This window comes from Delphinapterus leucas, chromosome 4 (assembly GCF_059928025.1).
Source record: "Delphinapterus leucas isolate spDelLeu-1000000601 "Yukka" chromosome 4, BTC_Dleu_Yukka2, whole genome shotgun sequence".
NCBI lineage: Eukaryota > Metazoa > Chordata > Mammalia > Artiodactyla > Monodontidae > Delphinapterus > Delphinapterus leucas.
Genome location: NC_143132.1, coordinates 77,284,194 through 77,308,195, shown reverse-complemented (window position 1 = coordinate 77,308,195; position 24,002 = coordinate 77,284,194).

The following is a 24,002-nucleotide window of genomic DNA, read 5'->3' as shown; positions in this document are numbered from 1 at the left end:
CCAGTTGAAAGACAGAGAGTGAATGAATGGATACCTCATGAAACTAGAAAAAGAGGACCAAAGTAAGGCTAAAGTTAGCAAAAGGAAGAAAATAACAAAGATCAGATCCAAAATAAATGAAATATATATTAGAATAACAATAGAAAAGATTAATGAAACTAAGAGTTGGTTTTTTGAAATGAACAAAATTGGCAAACCATTAGCTAGACTATGAAGAAAAATGAGAGAATAATCAAATAAATTAAATAAGAAATGCAAGGCAAGACATGACAACTGATACCACAGAAATACAAAGGATCATAAGAGACTACTATGAACAGTTATATACCAACAAATTGGATAACCTAGAAGAAATGGATAAATTCCTAAGGACATACACCTACCAAGCCTGAATCATGAAAAACTAGAAAGTATAAACAGACCAATTACAAGTAAAAAGATTGAATCAGTAATCAAAAAAAGACCTCCCAACAGAGGAAAGACCAATTCATTGGTGAATTAACAAACATTTAAAGAAGAATTAATACCAATCCTTCTCAACTCTTCAAAAAAATAAAGAGTACAGAACACTTCCAAACACATTTTGTGAGGCCTCCATTACCTTAATACCAAAGCCAGACAAGGATACTACAAGAAAGGAAAATTACAGACCGATATTTGTGGTTAACATAGGTGAAAAAATTCTCAACAAAATGCTAGCAAACTGAACTCAACAGTACATTGAAAGGGTCATAAACTATGACTAATTGGAATTTATCCCTGGGATGCAAGGATGGTTCACCATCTGCAAATCAATAAATGTGACATACTACATTAACAAAATGAAGGATAAAAATAATTTTATCATTTCAAAAGAGACAGAAAAAGCATTTGACAAAATCCAATATCCTTTCATGGTAAAAACTCTCAACAAATCAGGTATAGAAGGAATGTACTCAATACAATAAAGGTTGCATATGACAAGCACATAGCTAACATTATACTCAAGAGTGAAAAGCTTAAAACTTTTTCTTTACGCTCAGGTATAAGACCAGGGTCCCACTTGCACAACTTCTATTCAATATAACACTGAGATTTCTAGCCAAAACAATGAAGCAAAAAAAAAGAAATGAAAGGTTTTCAAGTCAGAAATGGAGACCTAAAATTGTCTGTTTACAGATGACATGACATTAGGTGTAGAAAATTTTAAAGACACAATCAATAAACTGTTAAAATTAATAAATAAATTCAGTAAAATTGTAAGATATAAAATGAACATACAAAAATCACTTGCATTTCTATATAGTAACAATAAACTATCCAAAAAGGAAATTCTAAAAATCCCATTTAAAATAGCATCAAAAAGAGGAAAATACTTAGGAATAAATTTAACCAAAGAGATGAAAAATCTGTACATTGAAATCTATAAGAAAGATATTGATGAAAGGAATGGAAGAAAAGACAAATAAATGGAAATGTATTTCCTGTACATGGGTTGGAAGAGTTAATATTGTTAAAATGTCCATACTACCCAAAACAACTTAAGATTCAGTGAAATCCCTATCAGAATTCCAAAGCCATTTTTCAACAGAAATAAATTTTAAAAATCTAAAAAAATTGTATGGAACCACAAGAGTTCTAATAAAGAAAGCAGTCTTCAACAAGAAAAATAAAGCTGGAGACATCACACTTTCTGATTTCAAATTATATACAAAGCTATAGTAATCAAAATAATATGGTACTGGCATAAAAAGCAGACCAGTGGAAGAGAATAGAGAGCCTAAAAATAAATCCATGCATATATGATCAATTAATATTTGACAAGGGAGGCAATAATATGCAATGGGAAAAAGGTGGTTTTTTTAATACATGATTTTGTGAAAACTGGATATCCACATGGAAAAGAATGAAATTGGACCCTTATCTGGCACCATATGCCAACTTGATTCAAAATGGATTAAACACTTATTAAATGTAAAACCTGAAACCATAAAACTACTGGTATAAAACATATGGAGAAATTTTGATATTGATCTTGGCAATGATTTCTTATTTCTTTTTTTTTGGATATGCCACTAAAAGCACAAGGAAATCTTTCATGAAAACATAGTAAATTAAAGAAACAGAAGAAAATTCACCTTAATTGAATTAGAGAAATTTACCAAAGCCCCAGTCACTCAACCCTCTCTCCACTATCCTCACTTCTCTGTGTCGACTAAAAAAATATTCACAACCTAAAAGTTGAGAGTTATGTTTTATTTGCTGAAATTTTTTAGGACTTCAAGCCCGGGAGGCAGCATCTCAAGTTACCCTGAGAGAGCTGCTTAGAGGAGGTGAGGGTGGAGGCAGGATATATAGGAGTTTTGCAACAAAAGGCAGATAGTCTGAAAGTCAAAAGATTATTGTTAATTACAGAAAACCAGAAAACTCAAGCTAAGGAATTCAGAGCTGTTCTGTGTATAAGAAGATGCAAGAGTCTGGACTCACTGAAATCATTCCTTTGATATGCACCTCAGCCATCTGGGGCCAATATCCTGTGTTTTCATATCCTGGGTTTCCTCACGGCTCACCATGGGGGGTGGCTGCAGTCTGATGGCTGCTAGATGGCAGGTATTCTTTTCTTTCCTGAGTTCCCTCAGGGCTCACCATGGGCGGTGGCTGCAATTGTTGATGACTGTGACATCCTTCGTTTACTGATATGGCTGGCAATATGCAATTGCTTATCTGAGTAAGCTCTTTGAAGTCATAACCTTATAATCTGTTTTGAAATCACTACATAATATGATTTCTAAATCACTTCAATTTTTGGTACTCGTGAGTCTAAGATTAACATCTATCTGGTCAGGCTTATAGTGTATATTAACCTATCTAGTGCCCAATTTCCCAGTCTCCTGGGATCCTCTTTGTGTAATGGCCTACCTATTCTACCTATTCTCCAGTTTCCCCTACTGAAGTCCTGCACATGGCCTGCTTCAGTTTCCTTAAGTAGAAATTATAGGAGGAATAATGAATTTTAAGCCCTAGATTTCTCCCAGGACTTGGGCTTAGACTTTTCCTCTGGTCCTGGATACCAGGCTGGGCTAAAAAAAAAAAAACAAAAAAACCTGTTGGCTTTTTCCCTGGGGACCCAGTCTCAACCACTAACTAGAATGACCAGTTAATGGGCTGGGCTGGCCCTAGCTCTCTGACAGAGAAAATTTAGACTAAAATCTTTGACAAAGAAGTTACCTCTCTTAAGCATGTTTTCTGTCTGTTTGTTTGTTTTATCATAACAAGGAAGAAAACTTTAGCTTAATTTATGAAATACACAGTATGTATGTGTATGTCAAATTGTAGCATTCCTGTGTTGTAGGAGGATTTGGGGGAAATTGAGAAAATTGAGGAATCCCTAAATCTGGCAGGCTGCCACATTTACTGAGATGAATCTACTAAAATTATCAAAAAACAGCCAAAATGAAGAATTCAGAAGAGGAAAATCACATCATACGTGTTACCCTGTTTCTTTTTGATAAATGTTGTGTGGAAACAGCTTGGAAAAAGTTTTATCTAGCGCCACCTGGTGGTGGATCCTGAAACGTAAGACCACCCAGTAGTTCTTAAGCAACTTTTCACAATGCTGTGGACCTCCTTGCCCCTCCTAAACAAAAACCAACTTTGACATTGAATCGCAATTCTTTTGCGACTGGATAGTCCTAGCAAAGTATCAGACATTGCAGGTGCTCAGTGTAACAGCAAAATATATTACAACAAACATTTTCAAGAATAATTTTCAGGACATTCTTGCTGTAAAAACCAAAAACAATTTTGATGCCTGAAAAGCAGTCACCACTACAGAAATAATTTGAAACAATAAATGTTATTCATTAATTAGTATTCTTTTTTCATGAGACAAATTTTGAAATACCTTATATGGATTTTCTTTTCTGTAAGCAAAGATAATAACGTAAAAATTTTGAAAAGGGAATGACTTGATAATATTTGTTTATAATTGGTCAGTCTGGCTGCAGTGTGGGCAATGACATGGGATGGGAAGTAAGGAGGTGTAGGGGATTGGATGGCAGAAGGAATCTGTGACCAACATCTTATAGGTAAAAGATTAAAAGAAAAGAACTTGAACTAGGGCTGTAGCAGTAAAGGTGGTGAGAGCACAAGATTCTAGTGACATTACTGAAATATAATTGACAGGGTTTGATCATTGAATTAACATAACTGCCAAAGAGTAGGAAGAGTTGAGGATGCAAGATTTCAGGTCCTTGGACCCATGGAATTTTCCACTAAATTTCAAACCAACCACTACCTTCCTGCAGTTGTACATTTCTTCCTTGAAATCATCATGAAATTCATGTCTTATCTGGCTCAGAAGGAAAGAAGGTGAGGTTTATGGATGAGTCTGCCTGATCATTTAACCTGAGAAACCAGGACATTTAGAGTGACTTAAACTAAAATTTTGGACAGGCTATAAAACCAGGTCTGGTACCTAGTGTGAGAAAAGATGAGTGGCCAAGTCTACTCTACTTCACTTACTTAATATAGCATCTTTATCTATTCCTAGCATTATAGTTTATATAGCATCTTCTGTACCACACACTATGTGGCACACTTAAGATTTAAGCAAAAATAAGAGGAAAGTTTTGTTGTCAATAATTTTACTATTTGGTGTTGAAACAGGCAAATTGTCCCTCCAACATCAGCAATTTGTCCCTTATAGAAGAGGACATTTTGTGACAACAGGTTTATGTTATCCTTCAGCCATACATAAGGCCCCTCTATGCATGTGGTCTTACAGAAGTCATTACAGGTCCAGCCAGAAAAGAGAATCAGAGGATGGGATTTTGTTTTTGAGGTATGACTAATCCACAACTTTCTCAATTCCAACTGGTATTTTTTCTGTAAATTAGTTTTAAATATTTTTCCAAACCAGGGATTGCCTCTCAAAACGTAGCTTTCCACCTTAAGCTTGCCTGGGAAGTTTCTGCAGAAACTTCTATCAGACTTAAATGAAGAGAAGGATTATAGAATCATCTCTGGGTTGGGGTTCAAGCAACAGAGAAAGTGTGGAATAGATCACCAGCATCACAAGAAATAATGATCCTATACAATGGGATTGGGAGGCTGAGATTATTTATATCATTCTAGGAAATGATATTCCTAGAATATCATTCTAGGAAATGATATTCCTAGAATATCATTCTAGGAAAAGATCATCTAGGAAAATAATGTATCTATAGCTCCTATCTTTTTTGAGATACTTTCCCTGAGGAATGAGAAGCATGAAAAAGTTGCAGAGATCCACTTCTTAGGCCAAGAAAAGGTTTGCTAACCATGATGGACATTTAGCAGGAATAACATCAAGTGGCGTGAGTCTGTAAGTATGTGTACAGGGGAGATAGGTACTTGAAATATACCTTCCTGACCATGCTAAGAAATCTAAAGTAGGCTAACACGTTCAGAATTTATTCAGATGGCACTGAGGAAACATCACAGTGTTTTAAGTGGAGAAATATCATGATTATATTTATATTGTATCAGTCAAGCTTCCATGTGTAGAATAATCTGGAAAAAGCATACTGAAGGGAGGAAGATCTATTAGAAATGTGTGCAACCACTGAGGCAAGAGATGGTGATTGATCTAGCCTGGTAGTGCTGTGGATGTTGAGATGTGGCTGGATTCAAGAGATTTTAGGGACGTAGAAACATCAAAACTTGGAAATAGATCAGAGATATCTGTGGTGATGAACCGCAGTTTAGAGAAGATTATCTTACCTTAAAACTTATTGGGAATTATGGTTTTCTTAGGGTATATGCCCAGTAGTGGGATTGCTGGGTCATATGGTAGTTCTATTTTTAGTCTTTTAAAGAATCCTCATACTGTTCTCCATAGTGGCTGTATCAATTTACATTCCCATCAACAGTGTAAGAGGGTTCCCTTTTCTCCACACCCTCTCCAGCATTTATTGTTTGTAGATTAATTCAAAAAGAGTCATGTACCACAATGTTCATTGCAGCTCTATTTACAATAGCCAGGACATGGAAGTGACCTAAGTGTCCATAGACAGATGAATGGATAAAGAAGATGTGGCACATATATACAATGGAATATTACTCAGCCATAAAAAGAAACGAAATTGAGTTATTTGTAGTGAGGTGGATGGACCTAGAGTCTGTCATACAGAGTGAAGTAAGTCAGAAAGAGAAAAACAAATACTGTACGCTAACACATATATATGGAATTTAAGAAAAAAAAAAAGATCATGAAGAACCTAGGGGTAAGATGGGAATAAAGATACAGACCTACTAGAGAATGGACTTGAGGATATGGGGAGGGGGAAGGGTAAGCTGTGACAAAGTGAGAGACTGGCATGGACATATATACACTACCAAACGTAAAATAGATAGCTAGTGGGAAGCAGCCGCATAGCACAGGGAGATCAGATCGGTGCTTTGTGACCACCTAGAGGGGTGGGATAGGGAGGGTGGGAGGGAGGGAGACGCAAGAGGGAAGAGATATGGGAACATATGTATATGTATAACTGATTCATTTTGTTATAAAGCAGAAACTAACACACCATTGTAAAGCAATTATACTCCAATAAAGATGTTAAAAAAAAAGAAGGGAAATTTAAAATATGGCACAAATGAACTTATCTACAAAACAGAAACTCACAGACATAGAGATCAGACTTGTAGTTGCCAAGGGGGAGGGAGGGAGGGAGAGGGGTGGACTGGGAATTTGGGGTTGGTAGCTGCAAACTATTACATTTAGAATGGATAAACAAGGTCCTACTCTATAGCACAGGGAACTATATCCAATATCCTGGCATAAACCATAATGGAAAAGAATATTAAAAAAAGAATGTATATATGTATAAAACTGAGTCATTTTGCTGTTCATCAGAGATTGGCACAGCATTGTAAATCAACTATACTTCAATAAAAAAAATGTAAAAAGAAGGGAAATTTAAACAAAAAAAAAAAACTTATTGGGAACAAATGCTACTGCTTGCTTGAGGATTTTTTTTTCCTGACTGTGGGAACATACTGGCTCTACACTCAAGAGGAACCTGGATGTGTTACAGTTATTGCCCCAGAAATAATGAGAATTGCCCCCAACCCATGATATATGGGGAGCTGACATATCAATACTCCAACTTCCTCTCCCTCAGAAATATACCCATGAACTCTGTTGTACTAGAGTTCTAGAGTTTCTGGGTGGGTTTAGCTCCAGTTAACCATAATGGGAAGTGGCTTTATAATGCACCTTTCTTTGGCATTCTTCCATTTCAGGTTTTACTTCCCCGCATCTCTGTGTTTCCTAGGATCAGTTGAATGTTTGCCTCCCTCTGTGTTTTTGGGGAAACACAAAGGACACCTTTACTGGAAAGTGATTTATGTTGGAATGGAAATGAAGAGTTCAATTTTTGGGAAAGATGAGTCTAAGATACTCTACTCAAATTATATTCTACTTTAATCCAGCTCTGAGGGCCTTCCTGGGGTCATGCCACATGGCTCTATATAGAATCTCAGTTTCCGAGGCTTTGATTTAAGACCTGATCATCTTTTCTTCACTAATTTCTCCTTTTAGAAATCTAATCTGTTCTCTCATTGAATGCTAAACTAGCTCTGGGTTATACCACCTATGCTGTATGAAATTTAATTGTACTGTACAAACGGAATTGAAGAATATTTTCTTTAGTGAATGGAAGTTAACTAGATGTATTGTGGTGATCATTTTGTAACATATACATATGTCAAATCGTTATGTTGTACACCTGAAAGTAATATAATGTTATGTGTCAATTATGTCTCAATAAAAAGCAACTGGAACATATATAGGATTATTTTGTTACTGTTTTAATATAAAAATATGATCATGTTATATACACATCTCTTTTTCTTGCTTATTTAACTTAAATTTTTACATCAACTAGCTCTAATTCACACTTTTTAATGGTTGCATAATATTCTACATCACGGATGTAACCATGATTTATTCACCTATTGCCCTATTAAAGAACATTCTCTTTGTTTTTCAGTTTTGTCTTGTTTTGTTTAACCACTATGGCTTATGCTACAATAAATATTCTTGTACATATCCCCTGAACTTTTTGATATCTCTTTTAGGTTTTTGTTTTATTTATATAGGATAAAATATGTTGCAGTGGACTGAATTGTGTCCCCCATAATTCATATATTGAAGCCTTAACCTCCAATGTGGCTGTATTTGGAGAAAACACTTTTAGGGAGATACCGAAAGCTAAATGAGGTCAGAGGGTGGGGCTCTAATCCCAGAAGACCGGTGTTCTTACAAGAAGAGGAAGAGTCTAACTGTATATTTCTGTCTTTCTCTCTATGTGCTCATAGAAGAAAGGCCATGTGAGCACACAGTGACAAAGTGGAGTCTACGAGCCAGGAAGAGAGCTCTCATGGGAAACCGAATCAGTTGGCACCTTGATCTGATACTTCTAGCCTCCAAAACTGAGAAAATACGTTTCAGTTGCTTAAGCCACCCAGGCTATGGTATTTCGTTGTGGCAGCCTGAGCTAATATATGTAGGTACATTAAACTTCTTAAAATGTCCTTACTGTTTTATTTCCAAACTTCTATATTCTCTTTCCTATTTTTAAAAAATATTTTTTCATAATGTTCTTTCTTAAGGAAATGGGTTCTGAACCCAGACTATCTTCTACTTTGGTTAAATTCCTTAACTTTCTTTGATTCAATTTTCTCAAATATGAAAGGAGAATGATATTAATACATGTTTCCTCATATGACTGTTGTAGAGATTAAATATGTAAATATATATAAAGCCCGGCAATGTACATGCATTCTTTAATTATTGTTATACATTTTCTATCTTATTCCTTCTTATCTTTTAGATAAAAAATAATCATTTTTTCAACAAATTAAATTGGACCTTTTTTTTTTGCTCTCATTTCTTTCTATTCTTTCCTGTCCTTAGTTCTACTCCCCCTCTCTAATTCCTTCTTGCCACAGATTCCTTTCCCCTGGGTAGATAGAGCTTCACAATCTCATCCTTATTCTTCCTCATAAAGGGTAGTCAAACAGACCATCCATTGAGATTTCCACCAGATCAATTGACAATTGATTCAATTTGGTCACTAGGCAACATATTTTAGGAAAAGAATGCACTGAATACTGTGTTTGCATTTATTCTCCAGGAAAAAAAATTTCTTCAGATAATCTTCCTCTTTGTTCTAGGATCCATCCAAGCTTAAAATAGCATTTGCACCATCTGCCTTTGCTTGCCTGATACCCATAAATTCTTTCTAAGCATATAAATCTGTATCAAGATCACATTGATATTAGATACAGATTTATATGTTTAGAAATAATGTCAAGAAAGAAAGAATGTTTGGAAAGAGTATCAGGAAAAATAGCTTGCCAGAAGAACCAGATAGAGAAGAATGAAAGAAAAAATAACTGGTACAAACTAAAATACTCTAGCAATAGTTTCTCAGTATCAATTAGCTCTTATTCTCACAGTCCATTGGCAAGTTGGGACATTATTTTCAGGGCTCTTTTTCCACAATGACCACTGGAGGGCATTGCCAGTCAGCAGTGAGGGAGGTAATCAGCACCCCTTACCTTGGGGGAAAGTTAAGGAACAAAGGTGAGATGTGGCAATAGGGTCAGACAGCACCAGGGCAAACTAAGCTATAACTAAGTATCTCAAGGCAAAATTTTGCTGGAACTGAGACTGAAGTTTAAAAAAAGAGCTGTCAACATGGGGTGGGCACTTCCCCAAATTTTATTCTCAGCCCACACACTGTTAACATAGATGTTGTAATTGACTATGGCATTATGGCTGTATGTGATACATGTCATGTCATTGGTATGTTACCTAAAAGTTTAATATAAATTGAGTTTATGAAAATCAAAACCTGTTTTCATGATGATAGGTGATTTCACCATTAAAAGATGGCATAAGCAGGTCTTTCCAAAATCGGAAGTGTTCCTTTAGGAAAGCAAAATATCATTTTAATACTTGAACACACCTTCGAATTCCTTATTACATTGATTTAAAGAGTAACACATTGCTAAGTTACTTGAGACTTGATTCAGTAGAATAGCATACTACCCAATTAGACCAGTGGCAAAGCACAAATTAGATTTCCAAATCCCCAAGCAGTCATTTAGCATATCCACAGATTCTGCTCGTGGGCCACTGATGCTTCCTTGAGCACCTTGAAGCTGTGCCCCTGTGAAAGCCTGTGCCCTGTTTTCAATTTTCAATTCTGCCTGCTCATTATATGCATTGAAGGGCATCAAGTAGATATTCTAACCTCATGTTTCTGGAAAACTTTTCACTTGGCTTTCAGCACCGTGCTCTCCTGGACTGTCTGTGACATCAAAGACTGCTCTTCCTCACTGCCATTTACTTTCCTCTCCTCTCTGATCTCAGAACAGCAGAATGCCCAGGGGATAGACATTGGACCGATTTTCTTCTGTGTCTGCCTCATTTCCTTGTGATCTCCTCTAGCTTCATGAATTTTAAAACCACCTGTAGGCTAACAATCAATTGCTAAATTTAGAGCTCCAGGCTGTGTCTCTCCCATACACTCCAAATTCCTATATCCAAATGCCTACTTGACATGTCTACTTGAGTGTCTAATAGATACCTCAGACTTAACATGTTCAAAACTAAATTCCCGATCTTTCCTCTAAAATGTAGTTTTCCTGTCTCAGTTTAAAGCAATTTCCACTTCCTCAGGTGAAAAAGACAAGAGTCACCCCACCCCCTCACTCATACCTTATATCAAATCCGTAATTTATATTTATAAAGAGATTTATAGCTTATAAGATATCTGCAAGGATGATTATTTCCTTTGGTTCTCAACCTTCTTCACCTGGATAGATAAAAAGAAGATAAAGAAACTGGACCTCTAGAAGATTAAGTGATTTATTCTAACCCTGAAACTCACATCTTCAGATTTTAAGTCCCAGGAATTTTTTAATACTCTTAGAACTAGTGCTGAACACTAATAAGTTTTCCACTGGCCCACTGGAAAATGAGAAAAATAAGAACAATGAAGTAAACTTTTCACAAACCTGAAAGTTTTTCATTTAAAGAAGTGTTCTTTATTCTTAGATATATTCTTTGCAATATTTGATGTTATAGTGTCCTTTATTTTATAACAATGATGATAGTATTCATAAATGCCTGAAGTGGGTAAAATAAAAAGTTAACTTCTATTTGAAAAATACTATGATCTACAATATGAAAAATCTGGGAATCACTGATCTATTACATCTCAGGTAAGAGAACCTTGGGGTTGAGTTCTCACTAATATATTTTTCTTCTAGTCTATACTTAGACTTTAGAGACTGCTTCTTTTATATTTATTTAAAGCAAATTAACAAGTCTAAGGTAGGAAGAACTAAATGGGCACCTTCTTCTGTATGTGTCTCATGTTTGGTGCTCCTTTCTGGCTCTCTGTTTATCTTCAGGCATTGAAATTATAGTAATTTGGGAAGTGTAAGGAAATTCATATTACTTTGTTAAAATCAACTTGGTGTTCACGTCACCAAAGTGTTCAAGGGCAATGATGATTTCATTCAGAAAATTTACCTCTGATTCCTATAAAAATGCTACTGAATATATGATTTTATTTATGCTTCCTTCCCAAATCCTACTGAAGTGATGTAACAGAAATGAAAATAGATCCATAGCAATATGAGTAATTGGAGAAAAGTACCACCAGCTGATAAGAGAAGTGAAGAATTTCTGGAAGGCAAAGAGTAGATTCATTCACTTTTTCAACAAGTATTTGTTGAGGACTTATTATTATATGCCAGACACTCTTCTAGGTGATGGGAATGCTGCAAGGAACAAGATGTTAAACGTCTTTGTTCTCATGGAGCTTATATTATTGAAAGGGATATCAGGCATTTAATATATATAAAAATACATATATATCAGATTGTGATAAATGCAATGCATATAATTAAAAGAAGTAGTGTGATAGAAAAATTATTGACTGGTCGCTTTAATTTGGATAGTTATGGAAGAGCTCTTTAAGAAGCTGATGTTTTGTTGAGAGCTGACTGAGAAGGAACCAACTGCTTAAAGATCTGGGGAAAAATTCCTGGGAAACAGAAGAGCTAGTGCAAAGGCCCTAAGGTATGAATGATCTTAGAATGTTTGAGGACCTGAAAGAAGGCAAGTGGGGTGATGGTAAAAAAGTAGGTCACAGAGGGAAGCAGAGGTCAGATCATGTAAGAGAGGAGTTTGTATTTTATTTTAAATAGGACAAAAAGCTAACTGGAGAATTGTAGGTAGACAGGTAGCATAATGTATTGTATGCTGTTAAGACTGCTCTGATTAATTTTGGGGAAATGGATTGTAGGAAGTGATATTTTGATTTTTATGGTTGTGGCTCTAATTATAGAAAACCTAACTCATAGTAGATATAAAAGTTAAAAAATATATTAACTCAAAATTAAAAAATCCATAGATAGGACATTTCCGGGAGTGTTTATTCAGTTACAGCAATAACATTAAGGGCAAGAGCCTTTTAAACTTTTCACTCAGGCATCATTGGCTCATTAGCTTTGTCTCCATGGCTTCTCCCACCATGGTTGCAAGGTAGTTGCAGTGGTTCCAGGCTTTAAGTGAAGATGTGTCTGTGCTCAGAGGAATAAGCCTCCCAGTAAACCTTCTCTCAGATCTGCCTTTACATTCATGGCAATAAAGATTTCTGGTGGAGTGAAAAAATCATCTCCTCCCCATGTCTGTTAATCAGGATTTCAAATATGCATATCAAAAAATCAAATAACTAAACTCTAAGGTCTTAATTTAGGAACCAGAAGAAAGCTAGGTATAATTAATGTCCTTAAAGAAAATTTTGAGGATTCTCGTTCATGAAAATGTACAGGCTGTTTTGAAAAGAAAAATCAGACTTCAAAAATAAAAACAGGATTACAGAAACAAAAAATAGGTAGGCGAAAATAGAACAAATACAGCTGAAGACTGTATATCTAAGCTAGAAGATAGAGTCAACAAAAAGAGCGCATATTTTTTACCACACCCTGGAGTATTTATAAGACTTCAATAATTCAAAAAATTGAAAAATGATGTAGATCAGATTTGTTGACCACAATTTAATAATAGTAAAAATTAAATATGAAAAAAGACAACCGGAAAACAAAAGTTTGGTTAAACAAGAATTGAAAACTAAAATTACAAGTAACTAATTGTATAATAGCTATGCTGGTTATCTCTCCGAGACCTGCTGCCTACTTACTGAATATATGATAGCACTGTATGGAAATACGCAGGATGAGGTCAGAATAGTATTTAGAGGAAATTATTTTGCTATAAATACATTAATTAGAAAATAAAAATGATTAAAAGCAAATTAACTATGCTTTCAACTTAAGAAAAGAAAAAAATCACACTTAAAGAGAGTCAAAGACATTGATTTCATTTAGAACTTGATTTTGGGAAATTTCAAAAGTTGACTAAATAGGACACAGATTTTTATGCAACAATACTTAATTATCAATTTAACTAAAGTGACAATAAAATATTTTAAAGACAAATACAGAAGCTTACATAGTTGTGAGCAAAACAGCTCTTTTTTTTCTTTGAGGTACTTGGGCCTCTCACTGTTGTGGCCTCTCCCGTTGCGGAGCACAGGCTCCGGACGCGCAGGCTCAGCGGCCATGGCTCACGGCCCAGCCCCTCCACAGCATGTGGGATCTTCCAGGACCAGGGCACGAACCCGTGTCCCCTGCATCGGCAGGCGGACTCTCAACCACTGCGCCACCAGGGAAGCCCCAAAACAGCTCTTTTAATGTTGAGATGATTCAGTTTTCTAAAGTAATCAAAGACAACACGAAGCACAGGAAATTATTTTGATAAAATAAAAAATCTTTGCTTTCTAGGAAGATTAATTAAAAGGTAAAGAAAATCCTTTTGTAATCTCTTATCAGGAGCTGACCGATAGTTCAAGAAAGCTTGCCTTTCAGCAGATGAAGGAAAATTAAGTTTTAGTATTACATACATACACAATTGATATTAAAGCTTATTTAAAATAACTATAACAAATTCATCCAGTTTTAGTCAGCTAAAATTACACAAGGTTAATTTATACAAGGTAAGATTCTGTATCTCTCTTCCCAGCTCTCTATAACCATTTACATCTATTTAATTTGCTTGTTCTTAACAATTTTGTTTAGATTACTCATGAAAATTTCATGAGACTTTAAATAGCTAGCCATCATATTAAATTGCTTTTCTTGCCAACAAATTTTGTAATAGAGACAATATGAATTTATTTGACTAGTAAACCCAGGTAGAATAAAAGTTGTATGCTTGAATTAAATTTAATGCTGATAACTCTGAAGACATATTTATTTTAATTAAGCCAACAAACTTAAACTAGCTTTTATTTACTGAAGATTAGCCCAGATCACATGAACTTGAAAAGTATTTGCGTTAATTTCTATATTTCTGAGAGTTTTCGGAATACTTAATTTACACATGCACTTATTTTCAGTCAATTAAATGAGCTCTTTTACAAATTAATTTTGGCTATACCATCTAACGGTATAAACATATCACATATACGTAGCATACATCCATAGACATACAGAAACATACAAACAGGCATAGAGACCCTATAGTTTTCATTCCAAAATTTTAGCCATTAATCATGTACAACAATACAAAACTCACTAGTTATAAACAATAGTTGAATACAAATTGTGTCAAGTTAAGTTTAGCTACTCACATGGCTAAAGTTTTTCACTAATTTTTATGGAGAAGACTTTTAAGATGTGTATTTGCTCTTGTTGGATAATCTTATGGAGGCTGTGAGATAGATTTTGGGCAAGGGAGCTTCTATAGCATAGTGTATATTTAAAAAATTGCCCCCCCCTTTTTTCAGTGACATGATAAAATTTAAACCTTCAAGGAACAGAGAAAGAATGCAAGTTTTTCTTTTAGGGGTTTTATAGTATATTTCTTTATTATCAGAAGTCTAGGGTAAGTACTATTTAAAATTTCCCTCTGAATTAGGTTTTGGACAGCATGAGATGCTCTGTCCTCTTCACTGTCAATCACCACAACATCCTCCTCTTTGCTCTCATCACTTTTCCAGAGTTCCACTTCTTAGTATCTCAATCAGGCTTTGTCACAAGCACTTAGACTCTAAATCTGCAGCAGTTTGCACCCTCCTAGCTTTGCAAAATGACACACTATGTGCTGCACCTCATTATCCTGAACTCCCACCTTGTCGGCTCACCAAGAAGCTAGTAGAGTAGTGGACAACTACACATCCTTCTCTAACCTAAGCACTTCTTCCAACTTTCTAACTCAGGTTCAGCTTCTAGTTGGGCATTGGTGGTCAGCTGAATTGCCATAGTAGAGGCCAGCCCACCAAGGCAACCATTTGTTTCCATTATTTGCTACAGTGTGTTATGCACAGTTTCGCAAAAAAAAAAACAAACATCACACCAGCTGACACTTTTGGGGCATCCTGACACTCACAAAGCAATCCACAGGATCTAATCTATAGGGCACCCCTCCACATATAGAAGTCAATGGCCAACCCAGGATTTCCCCAACAAGTGCCCCTTTCCCAAGACCCATTTCTTCAGTCTCCTGGTTGGCTCTCCAGTTGTTTGCTTTCAATCTTAGAAGTTCCCCAGGTGAAATTTGAAACTGGCCCCCATACATGGAGGTCAAGGAGAGACCGAAGAAAGAAGCAGACCACTCCAGATTGGTAGGTGGCAGTTTTAATTAGCAAGGGAACTTACATAAGAGGTTTGTCTTGGTCTGTCACAAGACAAGTAAATCTTCACACCCACCTGCCAGAATTCTTGAAAGTCTTAACAGGGTTGAGTCACATATACCATCCTGATAGTCTCAAGACACATAACTCTCCCAAGTTTGTATCCTTGAAATAGCTCTGGCTATGCGAACAGTGAGCAGAGAGAACATTGCAAGGGCAAGAGAGTGGGTGAGGAGCCTTCGATTGCCCGGGTCCAGCTTGCTGGTCAACCAGTGGTCATGTCCTCTAGATGACCTCCTCCAATAGTAATGAAAACGTAGGTCAGAATGGGGTAAAATAGAAACAAATATGTCATCAACAAATGAATTTGAGCAGAAGGAAATAAATGTCTACATAAGGTAAACTGGATTCATTTATGAAAAGTGTAAATTGGGCACATGGTGTAGGCATGGGTTATATCTAGTGTGAAAAGTAAAAGATAATGACTAGAAGCTTCAGATGCCTATTTTCAGGACCATAATGGTCAGGACCATCTCAAGATACTCAAATACTGATTATTTTATAATGGTTACTAATAGCAACAACTTAAGCTTTATAGTACCTTTACACAGTTCTTATTATTTATAAAATATTATTATTCTCTTTGGACCAGGAATTAGTTCTTGTTAATGGAAGTTGCTATGAAAAAAATTTGCATTCAAAGTAAAAAAAAACCTTTCTGAAAATCTATTACTGTCAGGTAGGAGAACTTTATTAGGAGGTGAGAATTTTTTAGTGACTGAAAGATTGCTTATAAGTGATGCTGAAAAGGAAAGTTAATTATTGAATGGTATGGGGATTGATGTGAACAGATGTGCTGTAAATTCCCTTCCCACCTTAACATTCTAAGATTTGTGCTTCTCAAGTACAGCATTTACTATAGATATATTGAATCAAATGATTCTTCTATTAATTACGCTTCTAAATAACTCTAAGTATCAAAACCAGTCCATCTTGAACATTTTCTAGTCATTGCTAACCCTTTCAAGGACCCTACAGTTTTACTGAAAAGGGATAAAATAAGTAATGCACGTCTTTATTTAAATATGGTTGTTCCATGAGCTCTGAACTTTCTAGCAATGGATGGTTTTGTTCATTTTGAATCTGGAGCTTCTCCTTAGAAGCTCTGCTCAGGCTTTGGTGATGAAGTCAGCATCACATGTCCTCCTCACTTCATGCCTAATGCTCTTAAGGATACCAGTCCTTTTGCTATTGATGACAAGTTCAGTATAATATCAGGTATGATAGATCTCATTAACATAATGACCCTGTATGACTCTTTACATAAAATTTGCTAATATTATATAATGCTTCTTTTATACCAGGACTATTCTCAGAGCTTTACAATATACTGACTCATACAATCTTCAAAATTGCCCTATGATGTTGATGATAATTGTATCCTGATTTTAAGGATAGTGAAATTGAGGCACAGAAAAATTAATTAATGTACTCAGTCACAAAGCTAGTGAGGAAGAGAGCTCAGATTTAAACTCAGAATGTTTGGATTCTAATCTCCTGCTCTTAATCCTTCATCTCTAAGATATGTTGTTTCTTTGGAAATTTCTACACAAAATGATGTGGTTCATACTGAAAACTAGTTTTTGTTTTTAAACAAAATTAATGAATGAGAGGCAGTAAGATGGGGTTGAAAGAATATTGTACTCAGAGTCAAGACATTGGATTCCTGGTCCTGATACGCCTCTATTTAATTTTGGGTGAATCATTTAATGGCTGTTCCTCATCTGTAAAACGCAAATCGATTTTAACGTCCTTTATTTGTCTCATTCCAGGCCTTTCACAAATCACCTTAACATACATGATCTCATCTAAATTTTACAGAAATTCTATTAGAATCCTGAGGCTCAGAATAGCGGTGATCCCCTACCTCAGCCCCACTCACTCTGTTGCACAGGTGGTAAGGATCTTTGGATTGCAAAGCCAGTATCTTTTTCTACTATACCTTGCTTACCTATTTCATGTACATAAAAGCATTTTTCTAGGCTATAAAATAATATGCCAATGTTAACTTTTATAACTAATGTGGCAGGCAAAGATGAATCGGCAATGCTTTCAGCCAAAGAAGGTAGCAAAAAAGGGATAATTTTGGAATCGGTTTGAAGAAGCCAAACTAGTTTATGTGAAAACCACGTGCATTCTTAATTTACTTTGTTTAATCCCGAAACAAATGCTAAACTGATGGAAGAATATGCTGCTTCTCTGTGCTTCGGTGAATTCCTTATTTTGTAACATGAAATGATAAATGTTTGAACAGCTGCAATTATAAAGTTAAGCAACCATACAACACACACACACACACACACACAGACACACAGACACACACAGACACACACACACACATTTTTCTCCAGGGCTGTTGATTGAAACTGTGCCATAGAAAAGTAATCCATGAGTGATATGAATATATTTTCATTCATTTTGTTGAATTCTTTTCATGGTATAACTTGCTCTGTGGGAGGTTTACCTCAAGAATGGAAAGAAAAGAAAAAAATGTGAACAAACCAGCTTTCTTGATTTATTGTCTTGGAATAGTTTCTGAGATATTGTTCTCCTTTAGGTACAAGTGAAATGCTTTTGCAACAATTGAGGACTAATGGGAAGGAGCTGGGGGTGAGGGCTCAGCTGTGGCCTTGGCCACTGAACAAATCTTTAGATTCCATTTTATCTTTGTATACTTAAGAAGCATGAAAAGAAGTATTTGTTATTTCTTATTTAATTTCTATTTAAGCACTTGTGCTCTAAATATATACTATTATGCAGGTGAGCCTGTGTGTCTACTTAATCCATATGCAGTCACTGTAAATCCTTTTATTGGTTATATATCTGAAATTGGAGAACTCAATACTCTGTTGGTGTTCTGGGAAGTCACATGAAAACTCACAATGTGGCCTAGCTTCCCGGTTGTCTGCTAGAGATAGATGAATGGACTTGAACCTGCTCCTGCTCTTTGCTGAGATATGCACAGATCATACAATATCATACAGAATGGACTCTGAAAATCCTAGCATATTAGATTTGGACGGGGCTTTAGAGCTCATCATCACATGTTGTAAGTAAGAGAAAGAGAGCCACTCTAGGTATTATGTGAATAAAGGATTTATTATAGGAATTAGAACTTACCCAAATATGGGAGGAACTGAAGAAGTGACAGTCTAGAGGGGAGTTGGAAGATCTGAGAAAAGGTCACTGACCAGTCCACCTGAATCACTGTTGAGAGTGAACAAACAGAAGCTTTCATGGGAATCCAGGATAATGACATTTTCAGTCTGTGAATGAGGTCCACAAAGGGGGAAGCTGGAGGGGAGCTGAATGGAAATCGCCACCTCTCAGGAAGCTATGCTTCTGTGTAGCTGTTATCTTTGCAATTCTGCAGCCAAGTCCCTGCTGGTGGGCCTGGCAGTGGGGAAGGTAAGCTATAAGCAAAGTAGAAGAAAATGAACATAAGCTGAGGTCTACTAGACACACTGCATCTGTTCAACATCAGGCCAGACTGAGACAGTCTCCCAAAAGTAACGGTACCTGCTTTACCTTCCAAATCTCAGGCAAGTTCCTCTTTTGGCAGCTCTAGCCTAAAACCATATAGAGAAAGGGATTCTGGGAAATTTAGTCCCCAGGCTTAGTCAAGTTGACAAGGCACAATCCAGCACAATGTCCAGTGTTCTAATTTTGCAAACAAGAAATCTACTGCCTTGAGGGAAGTGATCCTACCAAACTAGATTCAAGTTCTCTTGATTGTTGAAGTAGTTTTCTTTTTTTTTCCCTACTACATTTTTTCTAGTTTATATCTGCATATGTGCTACATGAACACAATTATTTGAATGTGAACTAAAATCTTTATGTACGTCATTCATCAAATATTTTTATTAAAATTAATATATAACTTATTTATGGATAATAATATAATTGAGGATTTTTATGGTTGTTAACATTTCAAGGATGTTTGAATTTGTGTTTATCAGTGATAGGGAAAGGGCATTTGGGGCACATGTATCATATGACAATTTGAAAGATTTTTTCACCCAAACAGTGTTTCAGAAAAATAATTAATACCAAGGAATGGAAGGACTACATAAAATTATAACAACTGTACTTGTGATTTATTGAGAGTTTTCTATAACACCATATATATTCACGATGCTAAACACTTCATATATTTTTCTAAATGATTTTTCCTTATTTTAAAATTATTTTTGAATAAATATGAAGACATACATATAGAAATTGATTAGGAAGCATGAACAGCTCTGTAAGAAAAGCCATATTGTCATAAGAACAAGAATCATAGCAGAAGACAACTTAGTTGGAGTTTGGATCATCGTTTGGTTTTCAGATTCCTTTTGAGGTTATTATAAAAATTTGTTTTGGGGAATTTGGTGGTAAAGGCAGTGAATGAGCCTTGGGAAATATAAAAAGTTTCACGGTTTGGCATTTGTCAGATCTGTAAAATGGGCTGGATACTGGATATGGTTGGGGGGAATGGGATAGTTTGAATTTTTTTCCTGGAATCCTGAGCTCACCATAGCCAACTCCAGTTCTCAGGAAATTTCAGTACAATGGGGTGAACATCCTTAGTTGACAATAGTGACTGGAAGTGGGAGTGGGAACTTCATCAGCACATGAGCCTGATCCAGGCTCAGCAGAGCAGAAGGTATTTTAGTGATGATAGCCATTAGCGTGTCTGTTTCATTGGCTTAAATCTGGGCTGGTTGCTCTTTATGTCTCTTGTACATTTGTTATCCTGGGATTGCCCTTATTGGTCTCCTGTGTTGGATCACCTGAATAGTGTATTAAAGTGAAAGAAAAAATCAGAAGCTTTATGAGAATGGTTCATGAAAATGTTCTGTGAATTAAAATATTTTTATCTTATTTTCAGATTTAATTTTCAATTTGGCTGGATTAAAATTTTAGTTTTTTTATTACATAACTAAGAATTTGGAAGGCATTGTTCAGTTTTCTTCTTGCTGCAAGTGTTGTTTGTTGAGAAGTCCCGTCATTCTGAATCCCAGTCATATGTACAATATCTAGCTGTGTCTTTCTCCTCTCTAGAAGCTTGTAAGATGTTCTTTTTGTATCCTGAGTTCTCATATATTTTTCAGTTTGGATTTATTTTCTTCCACCACTGGCAGTTGTCTGTTCATGTTTAAAAGTGGGGACACTAGAGTGGATTGGATTCTCTGAGTACTTGGGCAGAGCTTGTTACTTGTAAGGTGAGTCTGCCTGGACTCTCAGCATGATTTTAGTCTTTCTCCCTAGGCCGGCCAGATTGGAAGAAAAGACACTTTCAATATTGTCATTCTGTGTTTAATGCCTTAAAACATATTTTTGGTGTATTTTTTTTGTGTGTGTGTGTGTGTTTTTTTTAAACTGGGATGTCTCCATTACCTTACTAAATCTTAGAGCAAACTAAGATGGAGTTAGGTGAGTGTAGAGTGTTAATCTTATCCTCGTGGACGTGAGGTTTAAGGGGTTTTATGAGTTGTCCATGTTCTCATAACTGTTGAGTGGATAAGTCAAGATTTGAACACAGAAGAGGCTTATTTCATAGACACGGTACTAAAGACTTGTGGCTCAGAAAACAGTTTCTCTGATAGTTTATGAGAATCTGACAGTTCCTATATATATGGATGAAGAAAGAATCAATATAAAAAACATTTCAGTGTTAGAAACAATATTACTTGAATACATAATTAATTGGACATTTCCAATCCTTTCAACAAGAGAAGTGTATTCTAAATCTATTCTTCCTCCAAACTAAGATTCAAGTTTGTGTCCTCTTATGCCCTCCAGACACTCATGTTCTCCTAGGTTAGCACAGTAGCTTTCTACCTGATGACTTCCCATCCTTCTTGTCCACTTTTTAAACATAATGCGTATAGAAACTAGAAGAATATTTTCAAATGTATCATGTCCTTTCCTGCTTAAATGTTGTAAAGGTTTTTCATAATAACAAAAAAGTTAGAATATGAATCCTTAACATGGTCCACTAGGCCTGCATAGGATGATTTCCACCTGTTTTTCCAAACCTTGCTTTTATTTTACTCATTATGCTCCAGCCATAATGGTTTTATTTCAAATCCTTGAAAGTCCCAAGATATTTCCTACTTTAGGTATTTTATTTATGTTACTCTGTATGCCTAGAATGCTCTTCCTATTACCACCAATTATGGCTACCTCAGAATCATTCCTCAGAACTCATCTTAAATCACTTCCTCAAGGGGTCTGGTAAAATCTATACTCCCCATGTCAATTAAGTTCTTTATGCTTCTTGTAATGTTTCAGATTTTCTACATGTAATATTTAGGTAACTAGAAAAATAACCTAGAGAATCTGAAAATTCATACCTTTCGTTGTGTGTATTTGCATCTAATTCTAACCACAAAATTGAGAAGCATATTATCAGATGACAATGTGCTCTTATGAATTCACAAAATGAGGTTTTCAGAACTCAGATGATATGAGACAGTAAAGTGAATAGAGACAGTATCAGGATGCCTGGGCTCTGCTACCAAGTTGATGAGTCACCTTAGTCATATCAAATAGAAAAAGAGTGGACTTTAGCTATTTCTGAGGTACACAGACGGGACTGGAACAATTTATATAGGTTCTTCTGGCTTAATATTATATGGCCCTCCATTATAAAATGTGGGTTTCAAATGATTTTCAAACATTGCCAAAAGCTCTGCACATTTTTTCAAAAATTTAGAGTAAGCCTTAAACCATGTATTTTAAATTTTTTATTTATTTTTAAATAAATTTATTTATTTATTTTTGGCTGTGTTGGGTCTTCGTTGCTATGTGTGGGCTTCCTCTAGTTGCAGTGAGTGGGGGCTACTCTTTGTTGCGGTGGGCACACTTCTCACTGCAGTGGCTTCTCTTGCTGTGGAGCACGGGGCTTCAGTAGTTGTGACATGCGGGCTTCAGTAGTTGTGGCTCGCAGGCTCAGTAGTTGTGGTGCATGGGCTTAGTTGCTCTGCTGCATGTGGGATCTTCCCAGACCAGGGCTCGAACCCGTGTCCCCTGCATTGGCAGGCGGATTCTTAACCACTGAGCCACCAGGGAAGTGTTAATTTTTATTTTTGATAAGATGAACTTCCTTGAGTAGGCTCGGATTTTCTTTCATAAGATTTTTTTTTTGTTTTGATTTCAATCCAACATTGAAATTAAAAACGATGTTTCCTGAGTAAATATCAGTTGCTGTGAGAGAAGCAGTGGTCCGAAAGTACCATAGGAAGCAAAGAACAGAAAATTAAAATATGGTAATTAAATGTCCCTTGTATGACCTGTTTAGTAGTCATCATGAAAGGACTTGAAAATGAAACACTCCTAAAACTGAGAAGAATATGTGCTTTCTAAACATGCAATTGCCAGTAACTGTGTGTAGGGGAAGATGCCAAGATGGCTACAAACTAATATTAAATTAATGACTGGAAAGGAAACTACTGATTAACCTAATGCCTTATCTGTAATACGGACACTTAAATCTGAAGGAAGACACTAGTGAAGAAAGTTTAGGGTTTTTTTTTTCTTTTTCTTTTTTTTTTTTTTGCGGTGCGCGGGCCTCTCGCTGTTGTGGCCTCTCCTGTTGCGGATCACAGGCTCCGGACGCGCAGGCTCAGCAGCCATGGCTCACGGGCCCAGCTGCTCTGCGGCATGTGGGATCTTCCCAGACCGGGGCACGAACCCGCGCCCCCTGCATCGGCAGGCGGACGCTCAACCACTGCGCCACCAGGGAAGCCCTAAAGTTTAGGTTTTAATTTACAGTGATTGACAGTACTATGGGTAGTCAGATGACAGTGTTTGCTCATTATAATCTGTTAAATACTTCTTTCTTCTCCCCATACCACCATAGGAAGCTGTCTTCAAAGGAAATTATGAGTGGATCCAGATCCATCACATTTGAACTATGACTCCAGAGAGCTCTTTGGGAAACTATAAAAAACAATAATACTGATTTTAGTATTTCACAAAACCAAAAATGCCTAGATGTTGACCACTAGTGATAGTTACTAACTATAGCTTTTGTAGAAATCTCACTATTGAAACTAGGACTAAGCAAATTTATAAGAACTTAAGAAAACCATGTCACATTGATATCAATAAGCAATGGGTCTTGTTCTGCAGATATTTTTTTTTTACAAAGGCTGTCTAAAGGACAAGTATTTAGAAAACATAGGGAGTTGTTATGACATTAACCTCAGAAGTTAA